At 37.8% G+C, this 23,123-nt stretch overlaps 1 protein-coding gene across 6 annotated transcripts in view; it reads left to right on the top strand.

The window, feature by feature from the left end:
• Nucleotides 1–1,153: 1,153 nt before the first annotated feature.
• LOC129770135 (F-box/LRR-repeat protein 16) overlaps nt 1,154–23,123 on the top strand; it is a 91,617-nt gene continuing 69,647 nt past the window's right edge. For 3 of the 6 annotated variants that reach the window (XM_055772779.1, XM_055772781.1, XM_055772780.1), the window contains exon 1: nt 1,154–1,461. The gene's annotated coding sequence lies outside the window, so the exon portion shown is untranslated. Of the gene's footprint in view, nt 1,462–19,373; nt 19,511–23,123 lie in introns of those variants that run through there. The other 3 variants (XM_055772784.1, XM_055772782.1, XM_055772785.1) reach the window with 2 other exon arrangements.

The following is a 23,123-nucleotide window of genomic DNA, read 5'->3' as shown; positions in this document are numbered from 1 at the left end:
ATGAACGGCGAGCGGTGCAGTGCGCGGATCTCAGGCGATCAGTAGGAATCGTTTGAGACTCACATTGGGCTTCGACAAGGTGAAGGACTCTCGTGTGTGCTCTTCAACGTGGCATTGGAATGTGTTATGCGGTAGCGGGCCTAAACATGCGGAGTTTGGGATCAATGTGTTTAAGACTAAATATATGCTAGCAGGAGCGAGTGATCGCAACCGTATTCTTGAATGAAGAAGGAAAACGAACCATGAACTGGCGCAATCCTACGGCGAATCAAGCATCCAGAAAACCGCCAAAGCTGGATGATTGCGATGGGCCGGGTATGAGGCGATTGGACCAGATGGAGCAGTACTTGGCCAGAATCGGTGCAGCCGGGAGTTGGAGAACTGCAGCTATAAACCGAGTGCATTGGCGGAGCAATGTTTTGAATCAGATACAATTTCTTCAAAGGGATGTAGCATCATTGTAAATAAATAAATAATCGTTCATTGCTCCCATTACGGAACGATTGCGTTCACTTTCACGTATCGTCAGAGATGTTGTGCAGAGCGTTACGACACTTGGTGCATTTTATGTGCGGGTGGGATCATTGGTACGTCTTAAAAAAAATAAATGCCAACAAGAACGCTACAAGGCTAAGATAGCCGGAACTGCAGTGTCAACATGACAGTGACGACATGCCACACCGTGCGTATCGCAATTGGTTTATCGCGTACGAATTATTTGGCGTAAAGAACTCCAAGATCATGCATATAAACACCGTTGAACTATTTTAGGTGGGACTCTGGTCTGCGTCGATAAGCCGTGAACGATTGACGCATTGGAAGACAACACTCGCCACGTTTCCACTGATATACCTCCGCCTCCGTTGCTTCTAAAAGAAATCGGAAATTGAACTTCCCGATTGGACTCTAGGAATATTAACGTCATTTAAGAAAATGAAAAAAATTATAATTTTGACGCATGGTGATGGATGTATTTCTATCTAAATGACAGCTTTTTTCGCGCGCTAGTGTCCAGTCCTGCCGACCGTGTTTCACAAAGGATGGTGCGCGCGCATGATTTCCCGAAACCTAATGTCCTTTTCACGATGTCTAGTGTCAAAATTCGAAGGCTGCTTCGCCTGTGCTCCTTCGTTTCGTTACTTGTACGGGATAGATCACGGCACTGGGAGGTCGTATTTTGTCGCGTTCCCTTCGTATATATTTTTTCCAACCAATGGTGGAGAAATTTTTCACCATACGAATATATTTTCGTGTTTACATCAATGTTGATGGAGTGACAAACGTTTCACGGGAGTGATATTTTTCGGTTGCAATTAGTGAATTGTGTGATTGAGGAAGCACGCATTAATTCAGTGTTACGAAGATAAGAATACTGAAAACCTGGTCTTCTATACCTACACATACGCATGATGAGCTACCCACACTGAGGTCCTCTTCCATTCTACGTGAATGCTAGCAATGGTGACAATACATTTTGCCTGAAAGCCTATGAGAAAGCAATTTTCTTTTTTTATGTTGCTCGTGCCAAAGATATGACTTTCCTGGGATAAGATAAATAGTTTATGTTGTTGACATCAAATCCCAACAAACAGCAGTGTATGAGTGCGATGTATGTCAATGCCATCTCATGGACACTGACAATGCGATGGAATGTCTCCAGAACATTTTAGTTGCTACTGCTGATTATCTTTTTTCATCACTCTGGATACTTCGTTTTTCTTATCTTCTCGTTTAGTTATACTTCGAACAAAACCAGATAAAATCCTGTAAGGAAACAATAGCTGATCATAATACTTTATGATAATACACAATAGTGCAATTATAGGATTGGATAGAAGTAAAAAATACCATGCTAAAATCAAATGTTGTTTGGTAATCATTGATTAGTGATTTTTTCCTACAGTTACATGCAATAGTTATCTAAGTGAAAGATAAATATCATTCACAATTTTTTCTAGACGATAAAGTGTAGCTTTTATATCGATCTTAAAAATATATACCATACAAAATTTGTACAGTCCAAAAGCCTGTTGACGAAGCTCATGAGGTCATCTGAAGTAATGTCCTCGAATATATCTGTGCAATGAGTGGTCATCATCGACAAAAAATATTTACAGTTATTCGCGGATAACGTGAAGATACCTCGAATTGAATTTCAAAATACAGTACTGGAAAAAAAATCAATAAGGTACCATCGAAACACTCTCGTTTCTCTCATATTTCCAAAGTGTTCAAACAGATTAGCTCTGATGTTATACTTTCGCAACTCGTTTTGTGCAGTCTCTGGAGTGATAGAGTTGGTAACCGTTGTAGCGTTTTTTCAACGAGATTGAGGGCGTACTGGTTGTCAATATTCATCTAGAACTGTTTGAAACATTCAAAGAATTCCTCGCAGTTAGTCACATTTTCTTTGTTAAAATTCCAATATTTTGGAGTCCATGAAATTTCTATTGATTTCAAATTCGGATTTTGAGCATAGTTTACGCTCATGCCGGAAGACAAAAACAAATCTATGGCTACTTTACATTTTTATATTTTTTTTCTTAAATGCTGATGTATGAGTTCAACATAATTATTATCTATTTTTCATCAAAATGTCCAAAGCCGAAACAAGTGGAGCACTCCCACACCATAGTACTGCCACATCTGTAATTTATTATTTTTTGTATATTTTTATCGGTAATTTTCTCTCCGCACTGTTTACACCATAAAAAAGCTCGAAGTTTTCTCATCACTCTAGAGATCCTTTTTTTCCTCAATTCTATCGGCTTGTCGATAAACTTTAGGGATATTTTAAAACATTTCAACAGTTCAAATCAAAACCAGTAAAAAAGAAGTGCTGGGTACGAAATAAACAAATCTGTTCATATTATCAAAACAATGGTCATCATTGGATAAATGCATTTTGAACCCCATTTCACAAAGTGTTCTACGCATAGTTTGTTCGGAAAGTTTAATATTCCCCGAGTTACACGTGGAAAACAAGATTTTAACCATTTAGAGCCCCGCAGACTGCAGATTTTTTAATCGACCGTTAGTTTGGATGGATTTGGCTGCTAGTGCGTACACCGAGCCATCCAGATAGTCGGGTTGACAAAGAGGGCGCAGTCTATACAGACAGTCGGCCGACTATTTTCGAACGACTTACTACATAGCTGGTGTTTGACTGTTGATGTAAACGGTTGCACAATGAAAACGGTCGGTGTCAAGTCAGACCGGACAATGTGACATTTTCATGTTTTCGAGAAAAACGAACTTGAAGTGCTCTGCAATTTTCGAAGCATTAAATTTTTTTCGTTCAGTATTGTTCCAGGAAGCGTTAAAATACCCTATACAAAATTTTAGCTTAATCGGACTTCATTTATTAGTGTCGCAGATGCCAAAATTTGAGTTTTTTGAAAACCGAAAAATTATCCGAGAGGGGAAGTACATGAAATCGGGATTTTCAAAAAAAAAAAAAATAAAAAATCGATGGACCTACCTACATTGACCGATTCTCTTCGTCGACATTCTCTTTTGTGAATTACCAGTGTTTGCCAAATGATCCATTCACTGAAAAAATCGTATTCGTTCGTTCAAATATGATCATACACAAATCATTTCGCCCAGCGGCATGCTTTTGTTGTTACGTGCTGCAAATCCCGTAACAAAAGAGAACGAGCAACTCTGCATCGGTTCGCACTTCATGATACACTGACACGCAAGCAAAACCATCATATACGCTTTCGGTGCAGAAAATTTATTTTCTTCTTTGCCTTTAACATATGCATATCGACCTCTCCATGCATCATGAAACAGCAGGATCGTACGGACTACGCAAAGCGAATGATTCATGTTCAGCTAATGTAGCAGATCCTGATCTTTAAGTCTCAAAGAGTGCAAACTATATGATTATTAAGCTCGATAGAGGCTAAGGGAAGGGTAGACAGATCATATTTTCCATTTTTAACGCCGCTATCGCTTGAAATATGTATATTCATATAGACCGCATAGTTTTACTAGCAACACCGCTCTCTTTTCCCATTTCCCTCTCATTTTCGGTTATATGTTCGTGAGAGGTTACTTGCATGACACATTGTGTATCATTCGATTTTGATCGAAATCCAAACACTGTGAATTACTCAACGATAGAAGCATTTCCCGATGTTTTCAAAATTCAGGAATGTACAAGGGAACCTCGTTTGTAAAGCTATTTGACAAAACTGGCGCCAAATCTGTCTGCAAGACCGTGGTTATCGGAAGAGAAAGTCAATGAAGAGCATCGATCAAATCAGTCTTTTTCAAAAGTTACGCGAGAAATATTTTCTGCCAACGCTAGTTTGGATGTAGAAACATTCAACATAATTTAAATTAGTAGAATTGAATACCATTTGAGAAGTCAAAATTTTAAAAATTTGTGTCTTTTTTGGGGTTTTTATTTTTTTTTCACAAAAATGCATTCCTAAAAACACTAATTTTCAAGTTTTTTACTTCTTAACTAAATTACTTAACTAAATTCCACTTGTTGAAATGTTTTACAACATTGTTCTATACCAAGTTTTGTCATCTTCCAAATGAAAGCAATAGAATTGTTCTAAAGTTAACCATTTGCGGTCGTATGTCTGTTCTCAGCAAGGAATCATACTCATCTAATACTTTATTCAACCATGTATCAGTTTACACTTTTTGTTAACGATTCTTAATGTCTAGTGAACCTGTTCGTGAGTTAATATGGAGCTTCTATGAGTGATGGATAACGGTACTCAGTAAAAATATAATGAGGGGCTTAGAATAAAAAGGGTGTAAGTGATTTGATCGATTTCTCTACATCGACTCTCTCTTTTGGTCATAGCTTAGCCTCAAATACATTCCCAGCTGTATTTGACAATGTGGAAGATAGGTCAGAACCTCACCTATCAGTTTCTATAGTAAACTTAATTTGGAACGTTTTTGCAATTGAGTTATTAACTAAAGAAAAAGTTGATGAAGAGAAATCGATCAAGTCACTTACACCCCTTGCATTCTAAGCCCCTCAAATATTATTTGCGTAGAAAGATAAAAGGAAAGCCACGATGCTGAGTAGCTTCGATACAGCGAACATAACAACTATAGTAAAAAGTATAAAACGAGTCTAAATTTCATCATAATTGAGGGGCTCAGAATGCAAGGGGTGTAAGTGACTTGATCGATTTCTCTTCGTCAACTTTTTCTTTAGTTAATAACTCAACTGCAAAAACGTTCCAATTTTAGAGTGCTATAGAATCCGATAGATGAATTTCTGACCTATCTTCCAAGTTGTCAAATAAAGCGGGAAATGAGTTTGCAGCTGAGTTATGACCAAAAGAGAGAGTCGATGTAGAGAAATCGATCAAAGCACTTACGCCCCTTTCATTCTAAGCCCCTCATTTATCTTCCATAATCTTACATGATATGCTCTTTCAAGTGAAATTAATTCCGACCGGTACGAACCTCATATAAAAAATTAATACAACCGCAAAGGGTTAATTTTGCGAAAAAAATCCAAACAAACGAAAAATGCTTTCGTCCCTTTATTTTACAAGTAGAAATCTTTAAGATATCAACTGAATTACGGAGAAAAGGTATAGAACCAAAGTAACATTTGTTGTCAGGATAAAGCCGCGGTGACATTGCTTCGGAGTACATACGAAAACTTGATTGTACGATCACTGAAAAAGGCAACAAACTATTTTGTCCACTCAAAGCCGACGATTCCGAGCGGAGCAAGGGGAAGCAATGTAACCGCACTAATACAATTCTATAATTATTTAGAAGTTATGTTCACATATTGCAATAGACTCAATGATCCCCTCGACTAACTTTTTGCCAAACATTTTCTTTTTGTAATCAACCACTCACTCTATCTATCGACTGACATGGAAGCCATAACGGATGATGTTTTCTAAATGAGAATGGTTCTGAGACCTTCATACCAAACAACGAATGTCTACAAGGGACAATTGAGATGTGAGTCAATGCTTTTCTTCTCCATAACGTTATCGTATTCTATGTGGCTACGAATTTTGGAAACATATTGGAGGTACAAAATGATGAACTGGAAATCGGACATAGTCGTTAATCATGAAGTGTATCGTGACCAATATTTATACATATACAGCCATTCCATCTCAAACCGATATAGTGGTTTCCAGATTTTCATGAAAAGTGGTAGTTTTATTTTTTTCACAAAATATTAGACCCGTATTTTTTATTTTTTCATTAGGGTAACCATTTCCATTTTAGGGTGAAAGAAAAATATATTTTTGGAAAAAAGTTATAGGAGGTTGTGTCCAAGATACAACCGCATTGTTGACGTAGAACTACGCTGTTATTTTATATAAGTCGCTTGTTTATACCTTCGAATATTATTCTATAGTGCTGTGAAATTTTAGAAACAACTGCTTAGTAGAATAATCTCTGAAATGTTTTTTCATTGTAGAATCAGTTGACTATAATTCATTGATGATTCATTCTTGCCCCCGCAGAACAATACTGATCATATGTCGCAATTGATATCATGTCAATGTATTGAAAATTTACGTCGAACGCTATTCCGGTGGCCTTTTTCGCAATTGACATAGACTCGGCTACAGTCGATATACATGTTGCACCACCACCATTATTCCACATCTCATAACTACATCAATATGTCTTTGGCGCCGCGAGGAAACAACAACAATGACAACACATGTAAGCAAGGATGGTTCCAATCGTATCAACGAGCGCTCGTTCAATTCTCTTATTTGATTCATTCAACGCACACAATAATATGTTTTAAATCACTCATGAAAAAGAAAACTGACGTGTCAACGAAAACACTGAATGAACGCAGCGTGAGAGTCATCGTTTGGTATTTGTGCGCGTGTTCATCGATGCTTGCTTGTATCATTTTATGATTCGTTCGTTAGTTTCTGCCGTCGCTTTACTTTCGTTTCCTGATCCGATTGGGTGCTTAGCCTCGGAGCTTTGGATCGAATCGCTTTGTGATAGAGTGGTGTCGCTCTCAGAAAAGAATTGAATCGCAAGGCAAAAATGCGATGCGATGAAAATATAACTTTTCGATGTGCAATGCTCGCAGGTGCGCAGTTGTCGTCTAATAACTTTTAAAAGGAAAGCCAATAGGGTTCAGTTTGCTTACTAAATAGTAACTATATATAACCTTCGAAACGCAATCTATAAATGCTTCGAATTTTTCTTGTCTAATATCTATTATAATACAAATTGTCAAAAGCGGATTTTTGTCCAATAGTGGAGGCACAAGTTCGCAGCCTATGGGGCAAACGATCGCACTTATTGAAATAAACTTTTGAGATAACTTGTATCAAAAATCAATGATGTATCATTGGTAGCGTGTGGAAAAATCATTAATAGCGTGTGTAGGCATCATCCAAGAGGGGATGGGTAGTTGATTACTTGCTGGCTAGACTGATATGTTGTAAATTTCGAAAAGGCATACGATGCATCCTCATGAAGCTAGATCTCGTCCCTCTAGTTTTGTAACCTGGTTGTATCCGCGCTGGACTTTGATGGCTTTCGCAAAAACACCAAATCTTTGAAGAAATCGTTTTGTCCAATGGTCTGCAATGGATGATCAGTTTCTCAGACTGCTCACTCTCGACTAGAGATGAAACGGGATGTTGATTTTATTTTCACTCCGGATGATCGAATTTTCCGGATAATCGAATCATATGAAAATTAAAAGGAAATCTCTCGGTAAACGTAAAATAACTATGATTTGCACTGACTTATTTGTACAATGCAGTATCTTAGCCACAAATTGACTAGCGCCCCATGGGGGAGGAATAATGTTTTGAAATTCGAAAAAAAAAATTGCCTCATGAACCAAAATATTATTCAAATGATCAAGTCCAAATACAAGCAAAAGCTTGGCATCCAGGAGCCAAGGAGAGTTCCATGAGATGGTTAAGCGAATCAACATTAGGGATGCTATGTTTTGGGTGGCCGAGGCTTGGGACGAGGTACCGAATGATTCCATTGATCCCGTTGTCGGCTGTAGAAGAACGCATGAACGCATGAACGGTGATTCTATGGTTTTCGGAAGACTCAAACTTTGGCGTCTTTACGACAACAGTAAGTAAAGTCTGAATGAGCTAAAATGTTGTATGGTGTATTTTTTCGAGGTAATAATTTTTTTTTTCAGGAAGTCCCATTCGTAAATTTGAGATGACCATTCTCATTGGCACTCTAATGCACATCGTTACTCATGAATTTATTTTTAAACCAAAATAAACAATAATTTGCAAGAAAAAAATTAAATTAAATTAAATATATTCTGCGATAATATCGTAACATATGAAGATGCGAAATAGACATCTTTTGAGAATCCAATAAATCAAAGGACTATCCAAGCGGATTCAAAGATTAATCACTTATTTTGTATTCTTTGCAACAATCTCAACACTCCTACCCCAACAACCGAATTAAAACATACTAAACAGACACTGCTCATCCTAACTACATCCATGTTTCATCAAATTATCATATTAGGTATGTTTAAATATTAAATCGATGTTCATTTAAATTTGGAATTGCCAACGTATATAAATTTACTGCAGATAATCGAAACTAGTTGTATAGACCAACCCCTTTTTTTTTGGTCGTTAAAAGTTACTTGCTGGCGGTTTTCCAATGTCCTTTCTGCTGCTATTCTTCGGAAGCAAACTACTGTACCACAAGCATTTACAAATCATAACATCTTTTATCGCATATACAATTAACCCACATTAATCTAAAATATGTATTACACCTGATAAATTTTAAGAATAAGTAGAGGACATTCAAAAACAACTGATCGAATAAAAATCGCCGCTTTGTTCCCTGCTTATAAATATTTGTACGGTATGCATCACAATATACAGACATTTGCTGCATTGGCCCTTAAAACGCTTGCTGTCGGTATGATAATTGTTCAAATGAGTACAATCACGGGAAAATTATCGCTTGGCGATCCTTCTCTGTCTCATCCGCACACAAATCCGATCGACGGAGAGCGAATCATTGGTCGACAGACCTGCTGTTCTTTCTACTTACGAGACAGAATGAACTTGTCTACCACATGTTTGGATTCGCTCACTCACTGAGTGGTATCGTATGATGCGAGACGAACACATTGATTGAAGAAGTTGTTTTCACATGCTGAAAAAAGTTGGATGCTTTCGTCGATTCTCTCGTCAATCACCAACATTGCATGTAAGTATTAAATATCATGCTACATGCTATTTAGTATTGCCTCAGTGGAATTACACCTCTAGGCATCGTTCGTACAACGTAAACCAAGCGCCAAACAAGCGTTCGCCATAGCACGCATACAGAGCCATATATCGGTGGCTTGATACTACTGAGAATATTGACACTTCTCAACATTTTGCGTTATTCTCAAATGAAACGATTCTGTTTATATTACTGGCCTCGAAAAAAGGTGCATTACTTTCTCATGCTCGAGATAAGCGCAGCTGCCACCCTTAGTGGAGGAAGTTTTGCTACTAGCAAGCGAAATCCAATCACATACAACATTCCAGAACGACATTTACTTTCTTGGTGTCTAAACATGCTAAATAAACTCTTTTTGTTACTATCAATAACCTCGAAAACAGTAGCATTGCTTTATTATGATCAAAATTAGCGCAATCCTAGTTGAAGGCAGTTTTGCGACTGGCTCACGAACCCAAAAAACTTATAACATTCCAGTACGACATTCAAGATGCTTGGTATTCCCCTGAGAGAGAGGAGCCAGCTCGCGTTTGTTGTGATCACCCTTATGTCAGCGCGAACCAGTCACGGTGAACCAAGGGGAAGTATTGAAATATGTAGAAAATTTCAACATGACATTTTTTTGCAAGACGTTTTATGTGAAAATAATGTTGACGTCGGACTACATCTTTCATTTCTATACTGGGGTGTAAGTTCAAAGCTTCGAAAACGAGAGTGTTACATTGGAGAAACAGGATTTTGAGCAATAAACCCTCTTCGCCGGTTGAAAGAAATGGTATGATAACCGCTTCATTCGAAAGATAAAATGTCTACGCGTTATATGTGTGTTACTTATTGATCCAAAAACTTGTTTCAATAGCTCAAAAATTGTTTTGAAAGCAAGCTATTGAAATCACAAAAATCTGTATATAAGTAGGTGCCAGCTCCACTCAATTATAATTGTACAGCGGTTAGATCATTTTGGAACAGTTACTGCTGCAAAAAAAACAAACTTGCTGCTGTGAAGAAGGCGACCAGCAAGAAGAAAGCTGCTGCTACTGCTGGTGTGGCTGCCCGAAAGCAAAAGTCAAACAAATCCTCAAAAATCGTTGCATGCAAGCCGAAAACGCCGAACTCATAGAAATCAGTAGCAGCTTCGAAAAAACCTACCATCGCCACACATAACGCACAACTAGAGAGAAAACAAGATAGTGTTTTCAGCAAATCAAATCCAGTTCTTTTCAGAAAGAGTTTATCAAATACTGCGGTCAAATACATTCTTTTTTAATTTCTTCGATCAAGTGCGATCAACGTAAGATTACATCTTTCGAGCACTTATTAGGAGTACAGTGAATCTTGAGAAAGACAATTCATTCCTGCTCGACACTCGCACAAAAAATGTTCACTCATCAATGTCACAAACGGGAAGTGGGTGTTGTGAGGGAGGGCAGAGTGAGCGCAACATTTATGCAGACTGATTGGAAGCGACAGATATGTTGTATATGGGAAATGGTATACAAATTATATCACACATAAAGGGGAGAAAGAATCTTGACCCTTTTAGTTTTTTGGACAAGACTATTGGTTCACCTTCACTATCGGTCAATTCGATTGGATCTTCAGTGATACTAGTGCCTTGATTAAACCTACATGTCAAATTTGAATATTGCATATGAATGTGAATATCATGGCAAAGATGACGAGAGACTGGTAGTATAATTCTCATCTTCATCCGAATGCCTGTTAAAAATGCAGACACAGCATCCTTTTTAGTCAACCTAGTATTATTTCCATCGGACACAAACAAAATTCCCTCAAAATACACCTGAGAGAAATCAATGTTGGCTATTTTCATTGGAAGATTAGCTCTTATTTTATGTATTCCACATACACACAGGTTTTTTTTACGCGGGGGATACGTATCTCGTAAAAAAACCGCGTTAATTGGAAAATCCGCGTAAAAAAACCTGGGTGTACGCTGCATATTCAAATTGCATCGGAGATAGACAATCATCGCCCACATTGCAAAAATCGATTCGTCGAGCTTGCAGTAATAGATCAACCTGGAACCAGTGAAAGAATACAAGAATTCGCGAAAACTGAATGTACGATCGGAAAAAGTCACAAATGGGCCCAAAACACCCATAAATTCACACAAGATCTCCACCGACAAACAAATCATAAAAGTCAGTTTGCTTCTAATTTTGGATTTTGTTTTAGAAATCATCGAAATAATTCTTTAGGACAACTATATCGAAATTATCAAAAATAAAAAATGTTTGAATGGGCCGATGCCGCTAGAAGCCATGATGTGGGCTGACCTGGTACATCTTTTATTATTTCCTACGTGATCAATGTTCAAATTTTTACCCCCATATATTCCTGTTAGACGCAGTCCTATGTCAAAAATCAAATCGGGAATAAAACGCACAAATGTACTCACTAACAAAGGTTCACGTCAAGTTTGAACACTTTTCTCATAAATGAATGACAAAAACTTGCTTGATTGAAATTGTCAGTTTGGAATTTTCTTGATGAGAATGTAAAAAGAATAAGAAGAAAACAAACTATCTGTCATTCAGCTGGCTCCTCTCTCTCAGGTATTCCCCAAATGATTTATTGGCGCACAAACTTGATGCCTGCTTCGCTATAAAGTCAGTTTAATGCATTCATGCAATGTCAAAGGCACCAACGAAGCCCTTATGATGACGAAAAACAAACAATGTTAACTGCTTGGAAAAATACTGAATTATGCCACACGGCTTGTACTTTGCTGTAACACCCATCGATGATAATTCGCTGATGAGTTCGTCTAGAGCGACCGCTTTCACCACCAGCAGGGGGAGTTTGATTTTGGTTGCTGCCTGGGTAACGGCGTTTACATTTTCGACCGACGCGCCGAAATCCCCTATTTTGCTGTTGTGCGATGCGGTATCACACTCGCGAAGGCTCGGTTCAGTGCGAGCGCTTTTCACTGCACCAACATCGCGTGCATCATTGGATGACGCTTGTCTCGAAATATCATTGCCCCTGGCAATGCGTTCGTTTTTTGCAGTGCTCGAGCCTGCCTTTCGCTTCTTTTTGCTCATCATACACTACGCGAAGCGTCCAATTTATGACGCGGAAAGAAAAACACACGATACGAACAACGCGAAAAACGAACAGAAAAACCAAACGACGATATCCAAGTTGGATTACCACTGATGGGGTCCAATCTTAGATCGAAGCGCAGCGAAAATAAAGTGAACTGGAATGCTCAATAGTCCGATGCCGAATGAAAGTTTGCCTCAGCGAGATCCATTGTTTATACTCTAGGCAAGTATTCCCCTTCATTCTTCTACTTTTCCTTTGTTCATGGGGACTTTGAATCCTACGATTTCCCCTCCGTTGGTCGTCGATAAGTTGCTCGTTATTGACAGGTCTGTTCGGGAAAGCACACAAATGGACAGAACAAATGTATGCGAAAATGGAAACGCCTAAAGTTTTCATGAATTTTAACCATTTACAAACCAGGGGATTCTAATGTATAGCATATTAAACAAATCTTACGGAATTTCCGATTCGTTTAGTATGTGAATCGCCAAAATCCGTTCGCGGAAAAAATAGTTATTAACGTTAACTGTATTTCATAAAAACGTGACCTGTTTTCTGATTTGGCACCCTTCATGAAAGACGTAGTTCTATGTCAAAAAGGGAAAAAAATGATATTTTTAAACCATCGGTTAAAACTTTGAAAAATCATAACACAAAAAACGACAAACAGACATTTTGTTTAATTTTAGCGATTAATTCGCATAGAAATTATTTTGATGTTTGGAGGCAAAGTGGTGAGTGATGAATAACGACTTGAAATGTTCTGTTTACCTCATATACCTTATTACATTCTGCTCTTGAATTGGTCTCTTTTGTGGTTTTGACCCTGGCAAAATATGCCACACCAACTAAACCAAGCCTCATTATGCGAAACGTTATGTGTTTCATACTACGTTTTTGTATGCCTGAGAAAATTTAAATTACTACTTTAGGTGAATCGGTCCTTCATATTTCATACATGTACTTACTATTTCAATAATGATTTTAACAAATTTGGACAAGAAAAACGCATAAATTTATCCCATTAAGCATGATATGTGCATGTGACCACTTTGCCCCCACTTCACCTCCAGGCCCAAAAAATGTTCGATTTTTCAACATTTTTTCTAATGATGGAAAATGTACTACAGGGTCTTTCAGATTAAACGATCATGCAACAAATTTTAATAACTTCTATAAGAGTGAACCGTTTTTTATTTTGAAAAACGAAAATAAAGCTTATTTTAGGACATTTTCGATGTGACCACCCCTTTTTTCGACAACGCGTTTTAAACCGTGAACAAAATTCTTCATGCACAACTCTAACATTACAACTTCGATGCTGTTGAAAATCCCAGTTATTTCTTCTTTGAATTCCTCCAAATGTTGTGGCTTAATAACATAGCGACGGTCCTTCACGTACCCCTAGAGGAAGTAATTTACGACGAGAAATTTTGAAATTCTTACCATAAGAGGACAAAGTTTCATTAAGGCTTCGGTTTCTCGAGTAATACGATTTCACTAAAAATACACGTTCTTGTGAATTGTACATCTTGATACTAAAACCCATCCGATCAGACTGAACGAGTAGCCGAGTATTTTCGTCCCAAAGTGGGGAATGTAGTGTTACCATCGACGGAACGAAAGAAAAATGTTATAATGAGCTATTCGATTTTTCGGTGTGAGCGTTTAATCTGAAAGACCCTGTATTTTAATTTGAAAAAGCAAAAGTCGTTTGCTCTTTTGAGCAACAACAACAAGTTGAGCTAAAATATTATTCGAAAAACGGGGATTGAAGCAGTATGTGGACGCTGGAAATGGACATATTTCTTAGGGTGATCACTATGCCCCCACTTACCCTACTCATTCCATTTCTTAAAGAAATCACGTGAATAAAAATAGTGTTTTCATCAGATAAACCCCCTTATTTTTGATTCCGATCGAATAAGAAGAATCATCCGAATGGAACGGATATCAAATGTGTTTCGCAATCCTTTCTGCTTGCAATTATTTTGATGTTCGTTTTATGTCAAGGAAAAGATGTCATATTTGTACTGCTCGATCGGATATGCGTCAAATTAATTGCAGAATACAAAATTCGAATTCGATTGAATCGTGACAAAAAACAATTACAATCAATAATTACGAAATTTGCCATGTGATATTTTTCGAAACAATATCAACTAATTGTCTTCAATTTGCTATGTCGATCATCTGAATCGGTTCAGTAGTTCAAAAATTAAAAAAATTCGAAAAAAAGACATTTCTGGAAAAAAGCGGAAATTTTTTTTCGAACCACCCTAATACTAATATTTTGCGATAAAGAACAAATATACAGTGATAGACATTCGTTTAGCCGCACTTGAAAAAAAACTTGAAACACCTAGGAATGTTCTTTTTATCGGGATACTTATTTGCTGTAGTGATAGTATATTTAAGTCAATTTTATTGAAAGGATAGGCGTCACAATCACACACACAAGGCGGCATCGGTGGATATAAACATTCAAACGTCGTTTTTTCCCGAGACATACGTTTAGCAGCAGGGCATAAAAATCGAGTTTTCGCATAATCACCAAGCCTTTATCTGTGTTTTTTGAAAAAATACTTGGGAATGTTCAATTTACAAGATAAATATTAGATGTGCAACGTAAGAGGTTGGTCAGGTTAGTGATTTACGTAGAATTTGAAGGAATGGCGAAAGGTATTCTATTGACGGAAGAGGGGCGGAAATTAATAGAAATATTCAGTTATCTAATCGCTCGATCGTAACAAAAATTGGTCTATCTGAGAAAGTGGTACGGAATTTCCTTAAATAGTGCCAGAAATATGGGATATAACGACCAACAAATGGGAACACCAAAGTTATTTTGCGTCTTAAAGGTCGAATAAGACACGAAGCAACCAGGAAACGATGTCTTGCTCATACATTAAGGCAGAATCGAATCGAAATCGAATTGAATGAATCACCAAACATCATGTGGAATAAACTTCAAGGGAAGCCGAAACTGACCGCCACCCATAAGCAGAACCATCTCATTTTGCCCGGCAATACATGGAATGGAAACTAGAACGGAGAAATGTTGTATTTTCCGTTCAATTTGGATGGTCCGGACCAGGGCCAGAAATCTTCAAAGGTGAAAAATGAGGACCTACTCTATACCCAGTAGCTTCGCTTCGACTAGAATTGCTTCGGCTGCTTCGCCGCCAACTAAAAATGACTTGACTAGAAAATGAATTGACTAGCGCTGACTAGCGAGGATGACTGGTGAACTAGTCCAGTCAGTGGTTATTTTAACTGACTCGACTAATGAATAAAAATCTGCCTCTTCATTCAACTGACTTCAATTCACATTTCCATTTCCCCCTGATACTAATTTTGTACCCGCATACGCACGTCCATATAAAGAGGAACAAAAACTTCATTCCTGATGCAAAAAAGTAGTTACCCCATCAATGGACGGTTTTTTTTCTACCCATCGTGAACTCAAACCAACGAACTTAGACATTTATCAAGTATGCTATAAAGGTCCTCGCATTAGTATTAGTTAGTATTAGGCGTGAAAAATAGCGGACACACACTGCACGCTATTTTATATGTGTGAGTAGTTTTCGTGTACGCTACAAAAAAATCTAGCTCACCTGTAGTGTTTGTCAAACCACGGTAAACTCAAACATCGATGCATGCAAACGTGCATGGGAGAGAGAGAGGAACGAATTCGTTTTGGGGGAAGTCACTTCAAAATGCAATGAGGACAATTTGACTGGGAAGAATGGAATGATATAGTCGAGTCGGTAGAGGGAGATATCGACTAAACGCCCGACTGACTGTTCAGTCGTTTTGGCGGAGAAACTGCGTGAAGAGCCAAAAGTCATTTACCGACTGACTATGGATATAGTCAGTCGGTTAGTCAGCCGACTATCCTCAGTTGACTATGACTATGCCGCGCCCTGGTCCGGACTGTTACAGTTGCTATTGGTACAATTTAAGTCAACGCCTTGCCGTGAGATCGAAGCGAAACTTTGGGGCGGAAATTTGACAGTGTGGGGAGCCGTTTCCTATCACAGCAAGCTTCTCATTTGTTTCATTTTCACCCGAATGAACTCCGAAAAGTATCTTCAATTACTGGAGGACGTTTTGATTGGCCATATTGAGAATAACGCTACCGAGGATGTCGTTTTTTCAGCAGGAGTATGCATAGATCCACGTTTCCAAGCAATCGAAGGCATGGTTTGCCGAGAAGGACATTCCGCTTCTTGAATGACCTGCTGGCAGTCGATTGCAATCCCATAGAGAACCTATGGAGAATCTTGGCCGAGATGGTCTATGCAAACGGATGACAATTTGACAACATTTCCAGTCTCAAGGCAGTAATTCAGGAATGTTGGGATACAATCAATATGGCAACACTTTGAAAGCTATCTGACTCGATGCCAAATCGAGTTTTCAAATTGATCCGAAATGGACGTGGACATACTAAATATTAGCTACCGATTGAACTCGAAATTTGCGGCAAAAAAATTCTTTTATTGAAATTTTAGGATGCGGCTAAACGAATATCCACCCTGATTCCACATATTTGAATTTCTTAGAAAACAAAAAGTGAATTTATACTTTTTTTAAAATGAATTCGATGAAAATAAACAATAATCGTATTTTATGAGCAAAACTGTACAAAGAATTGACTAATTTTTAAAAATATTAAGGAAAAATAGGGTGCGGCTAAACGAATGTCTACCACTGTATCATCTGAGAACCACTATATCGATTAGGCATGGCTGTATAAGGATATACGATGTCATACAAATGAAACACAAATTTCTGCATTACTCGGGAATTAATCAAGCAAATGAACCGAAATTTGGCATGTGGAGGTTTTAGGGTGCAATAAATGTTTTTATGGTGGTTTGACACCAGTAGTGAGTAATTAGGGAGATTCCTGCCGTGAAGCACGTAACCGACTTTTGCCTATCGTTCCTCCCCCAACAGCTCCCGCAGCTGAGTGTGGACACGATTCGGCCGACAGTGGTCTGACTGACACAATGTTTTTATGAAGAAATCAAATTATCTAAAATCTGTCAGTGTCCATGTGCTATATGAAACGTCCCATACCAGAAAAACAAAAAGAAGAAAAAAAACGAAGCAGTGGACCAAAATAGAAAGGATAAATATGAATAAAATTTACTTTTAGTTCAGCGAATATGATTAAAGTGTAGGAGAAGATAATGAAAAACATCTGTTAATAATTTAAAAAAAGTTGACTTGGCCGAGTTATTCAACTATACACAACCATTAATGAAATGTACTGGATTTCTCTGTCTCTGTCTGTCTGTCTGATTTTTATGATCTCGGAAACCACCTAATCGACATGGAAGGCATGTAGGTGTTTTTGTTCTACAATTACATAGTGACAAGTGCTGTTAGTTCATTTGATGTTTGCGCTAGCGAAATTGATCTTTGTTCGAAACTGGAAATGGATTTTGATGTGATGAAACGCACTCCTATATCTTCTTCTATCTATACCAATAAAAATGTATCGCCGAATGTGTTAATAAGAGCAGAACTCGAGGAAGGAATTGTTCCATTTAGGGCTGTCTTTATTCTATCATATTTTCTGTATAAAACATTTATTCTATGTAACGAAGAAACATGTTATTTGCAAGTGGTTGAAAAATCTTGAACGAGAATTGTGTCTGAAAATAATCTGATAATGATGAGTTTTGTTAGAAATACTAGGAATTTTACAGTAAAAGGTAAATTCAACGAGATCGATTAGAAGATCAATCAATGAACAGTTCTGCGATTGGACCCATGTACTTGCTTACAGTAAGAAAACGTGAATGTTTGAAGGTATTGATGACAAATAAAAAAAATTTGGGCGGGACGAAGTTTGCCGGGTCAGCTAGTGCTATATGAAACGAATAGAATGTGTGTATTTAATACTGCATATCACGATACTATGATGCCCGTTATACCGATATACGGCTTAATCCAGCAATGATATAGAAACACGTATTTTTTTGCATTTTATACGATTTCGGATACACATTATGCATCCTATGATTGATATTTCATACGATTGTAATTTTTGCAAAAGTTATACGATTCAATGTTTGCTGGGTATAGACGACCTAATGAACTTCGTCATCAGGCTTCTCAAGTCTCAAGAAGGCTCGTTGATACAATAATCGACAACTTCCTCGTAGATGAATCCTCCGCAGAGTAGTTTGGTTGGAATTGAATTTTTTTACTGCTCCGTTCGTGTATAAAGGATCATTCCTTCAGCGATGGTTGAAGCTCCGACGGAACCATGCAAAATAAAATTCATATACGCAACGCAAAGATCACCAATCACTCTAAACCCGGTTATTTCGCGCGATGTACGGTTCAAAACCCCACAAATTGCATGTATTGTTAAATTGACAATTTGACATAAATCAGCTGCAATGCATTCTGATTTACGTACCTATTTTTGTTTATTTTGTTTGCACATTCTTGACTATTTTGCCGACACTCAATGGCTCGTTCACTCGCTTTGCCCTCGTCTTGTATTTCAGCTGAGTTCAGTCAGTCGCCGCTCGGTACGTTGTTTTTCATGTTGACGGAAAGAAAACTCATCGTCGGGCGTCGGGCGGTTTTCCACTCGCACGGTCGCACTCTCGGGTTATGTTTTGGTAAATTTCCTCTTTCGTCTTTCGATGCGGTGCAGAATGTACTGTCCTCAATGTGTTTGGTTTTGTCATCATATGGAACCGCGAATGAGTAGCAAAGTGTTTTTCCACTCAGTTCACAATAAGGCCCACCACCAACACCAAGCGGGAAACACACGCGGATGCCGGTTATTGGCGTCGAAATTTGGTGGTGTTCTCGGGTGAAAAACAGCGCGCAGGAAAGCGTGGTGTATAAATAAAATTTTCTGAATTGTTTTCGAATATTTGAGAGCGAAATTTGGCTCACTTTATATGCCGGGCGTGGGGTTCAGTGCGCCCTAGTGCTTCCTGCATATCGAGAGTAGTCGCGTTCACCCTCTTGGTGTGTAGCAAGTTTTTCGTTGGAGTAAGTGTTCTTTTCCGGCTTTTTATGATCTGATGTGGTGATTGCCTGCCAATTTGCCGAATTCGTCGTTCGTCGCGAGTTTTCGGTCGAGATGCGCCGAGTGCGTTTGCGCGTATGTGGGTGAAAGCTAACGTGGAAATTGGTGGGAAATTGATTTTTCCGCTCTCGTGCTAAGGTACAAATCATAACATCACCATCACTACTGCAGATGTTAACAGATGAGCCTGTCAGGACGAACGAAATAATCTGCCGCTGGTGTATGTGTACATTGCATGAAATAGCTTGGGAGAATTTTGAAAGTGTTTACATACGGAATAAATGAATTATCATGTTTAAATCCTATGTCGTGATGCGGCTGAAATGAAACGAAGAGAATGACTATGCTAAATTCATCGACAGACTGTATTCTGATAACTCATTAACCTTTATTTTATACACCTCACAAACATTCACTAATGCTTAGTTTCCGTTGCATAATACTGATTGTAATCAAAGTTTATAAAGATGGTCTGTATTATGAGGGGCTAGCGAGATATCTCATTTATAAAATTGTATTTATCGAATCAATTATGAATATTTTCAAAACAATGATATGTAAAATTATAATATTATAACTCAAATTTATTTTCATAAAGATTTAAATTACACATTATAGCGAACTATTTTTCTCAACAAAATACCGTTTTGTCTCAAATTCCGAACACTTATGCTTTAATGGCATATAAACAGTGTCTCATTACTCAAAATGGTACTTTTTCGCGAAATTCATTCGATTTTTGGATACAATAGAGTCTTCTTTTTCACTTGACTACAAAAAAATTGATTTACAAATATGGTGAAAAACTGAAAATTACACTAATCACATTTGTCTTAAATTCCGAACACCATGTTTGAACACTTTTGTCTCAAAACCGAACAGCAAAAATGCATTTAAAAAAAAATCATAACTTTTAAATTACTGGACCGATTCATATGATCGATATATCAAATAAAGTCAATTAGCTAGTCTTTTTTGGAAAAATGTTATGCTCGCAATAAATTGGATTTTGCTTTGGTAATAATTGATTGTACATGTGCATATAATTATGTTTCTATAAATTGTAAATTACACAGTAGTAGAGTAGCCATTTAGGCGTTAGGTTTTCTGTTCCATTACATTATGGTAAATTACACTGTAGTAGCCATTTAGGCGTAAGGGTATTCTATCTGTGCTTCCATTGTCCAGACCGGACAGCGGAGACAGTTGATATTGATCATTGTTGGGTTATTTATAGAACAGCAGCCCGATGTTTCTTGCAGAGCAGAGCAGTTGTATGGATGAATCGATCTTTGTTCCACCGTGGATCGATCTCCATAGCTGATGATGGTTGCGTGGACGTAGTTATTCTATAACAACACAAAGATGGTCAATTGAGTGCCCTGAGTTTGAACTCACGATCGATCGCTTATTAAGCGAACGCGAAACCAAGTGGCTACGAAGACCGCCTTAAAATATCATTTTATTTCATCCATTTTTTGCAGATTCTTACCGCTTCTAACACTAAACATGAAAAGAACAAACAAAATAGTTGAAAAATAGTTGAAAAAACTACAAAAATTAACGATGCTTGTTTTTTACGAAATTTGCTAACGTAAACATTTTATCGTTGCTTTCGATTGTCACTTTTTGGCAAATGCTTCATATTATAAATTATAGACTGCATCGATACCTGTAAATGATGTTAAAATGAAGCCTATAACCCAAAGAATGTTTCTTTGATATATCCATCGACACGCTTCCGATTTCACCGATGTTCCCGCATTAAAGACGATATACTGTTCAGTATACTGCAGTATCCTGGAGTATGCTGCCCCTGTCTGGTGCCCGTATTACACATCGCAGATAATCATCATTGAACGCATACAGAGAAAGTTCATACGGTTTGCACTACGTCATCTTCCATGGAATGACCCTGTTCACCTTCCTCCATACTCCGACCGTTGCCAGCTGATCGACCTGGGGACCCTATCCAGCAGACGGGTCTACTAGCAGCGCTTATTCGTCTTTGACATGCTACGAGGCTACATTGACTGCTCTGAACATTTGGAACGAATCCAATTCTACGTTCCACCGCGTCGTTTCCGGAGTTCCTCGTTTTTGGCACTTCCCCGGCACAGGACCAATTATGGTTACAATAATCCGTTCGACTCATGTCCTCGTGCATTCAATAATGTGAGTGATGAGATCGATATGAATCTGTCCAAAAGCTTGTTTCAAAGAAGGATTGGGAATATTGGATAAATAAATAAATATGACTTTCATTATTCAATCATTTTTAACATTAAAGTTAGGTAAATTTACATTTAAAATGAAGTGTTTGGAATTTGAATCATGCATCGAAACTTGATTCAAATTCCGAACACTACATCAATACAAATTTTAATGAGCATTTCTACATAAAATATCATTGTTTTATCCATTTACTGTAGATTCATACCTTTTCTAGCACTAGCACATGAAAAAAGACAAACAAAATAGTTGAAACAAGCACAAAAATTGAAAAATTAACGATGCTCGTAGTTTACGGAATTTGCTAACGCTAACATTTTATCTATGGTTTTGACTGTAATTTTTTTGCAAATGTTCAATATTATAAATTATAGGCTGTATCGATACCTGTGGATGATGTTAAAATCTAGCCTATACCCCAAAGAATGTCTGGGCCTTTATTATTCAATTATTTATAACATTGAAGTATAGTAAATCTACATTTAAAAATGAAGTATTCGGAATTTGAGACTGTTCGGAATATGAGACAAAACGATACTCAGTATGTGCATAATTTAATGCGTTCGAGAATTTTTTCAAAACTTGGCCAAACATGGATATCATTTTAAGGTCCATTCGCGTACAATGACCATCCATATTATCTGAAAGAGTTGCATAATAACATTTCTTCCATGAAAGGTGTGACGGGAGTGGTAACGGCACAATGGGTTCTCCAACATTTACCCGCCCGTTTAATTCCGGTTCACTCGAACAAGTCTATTTGCCAATTGATCATCTCTATGAATGTTTACACTACTGCTCTATGGGCTTTCCCATCCCTTCCTGACACATCGTTGATAATCAGCTACAATGAGCTCCTGATTGCCAGATGATTTCTCAGGAGAAGATTTAGGAAACTTATTGTTGCTTGTTACTATCGACGCCGCAATGATCCGACTGCTCATGCGCAGCACTCCATTCAGTCGAAAAATTCCAAATCACCTTTGCCAATTATCTCCTGGATCCATCACAAATGCTGGGCCAGCAAACAACCGATTAGGACTGAAATTGGGTTCATCTCTACACTTCGTCGCTAGAACTGCTATATTAATCTTAGACTGTACCTTCCTCCATTCGTCCACGGTAGTCGAGCTGAGGATCTCTCATACTCGGAAGTCAACGAACTGCCCAGCAAACATTAAATCGCATAACAAGCGTATATATAACATCATATGCCCTCAAATTTGGTTGGCATATAATGCGCCTAACTGGCATATGCATGCAAAAGTGGAGGCCATATACATACATGGCAAATGCTTACAAAATTTGTTTGGATGAATATGCAACTTTGATCGGCTATAATAGTGATTGTGTTGAAATTGGATTGCGATCTAATATGAATATATTCATGAATTGTCAAAACAGCAAATACGACTTTTGTCATACTCATATACGATTTATTACAGATATAGAAAAAAAATGGCGCAAAATATTTTCGTGAAATGTTTATTGTAGCCTCACGAATCGCCATTTTTATATA

Source organism: Toxorhynchites rutilus, chromosome 2, assembly GCF_029784135.1.
Source record: "Toxorhynchites rutilus septentrionalis strain SRP chromosome 2, ASM2978413v1, whole genome shotgun sequence".
Taxonomy (NCBI): Eukaryota; Metazoa; Arthropoda; class Insecta; order Diptera; family Culicidae; genus Toxorhynchites; species Toxorhynchites rutilus.
Note: the sequence above shows the minus strand (reverse complement) of the source record. Positions and strands in the feature narration are given on the sequence as shown.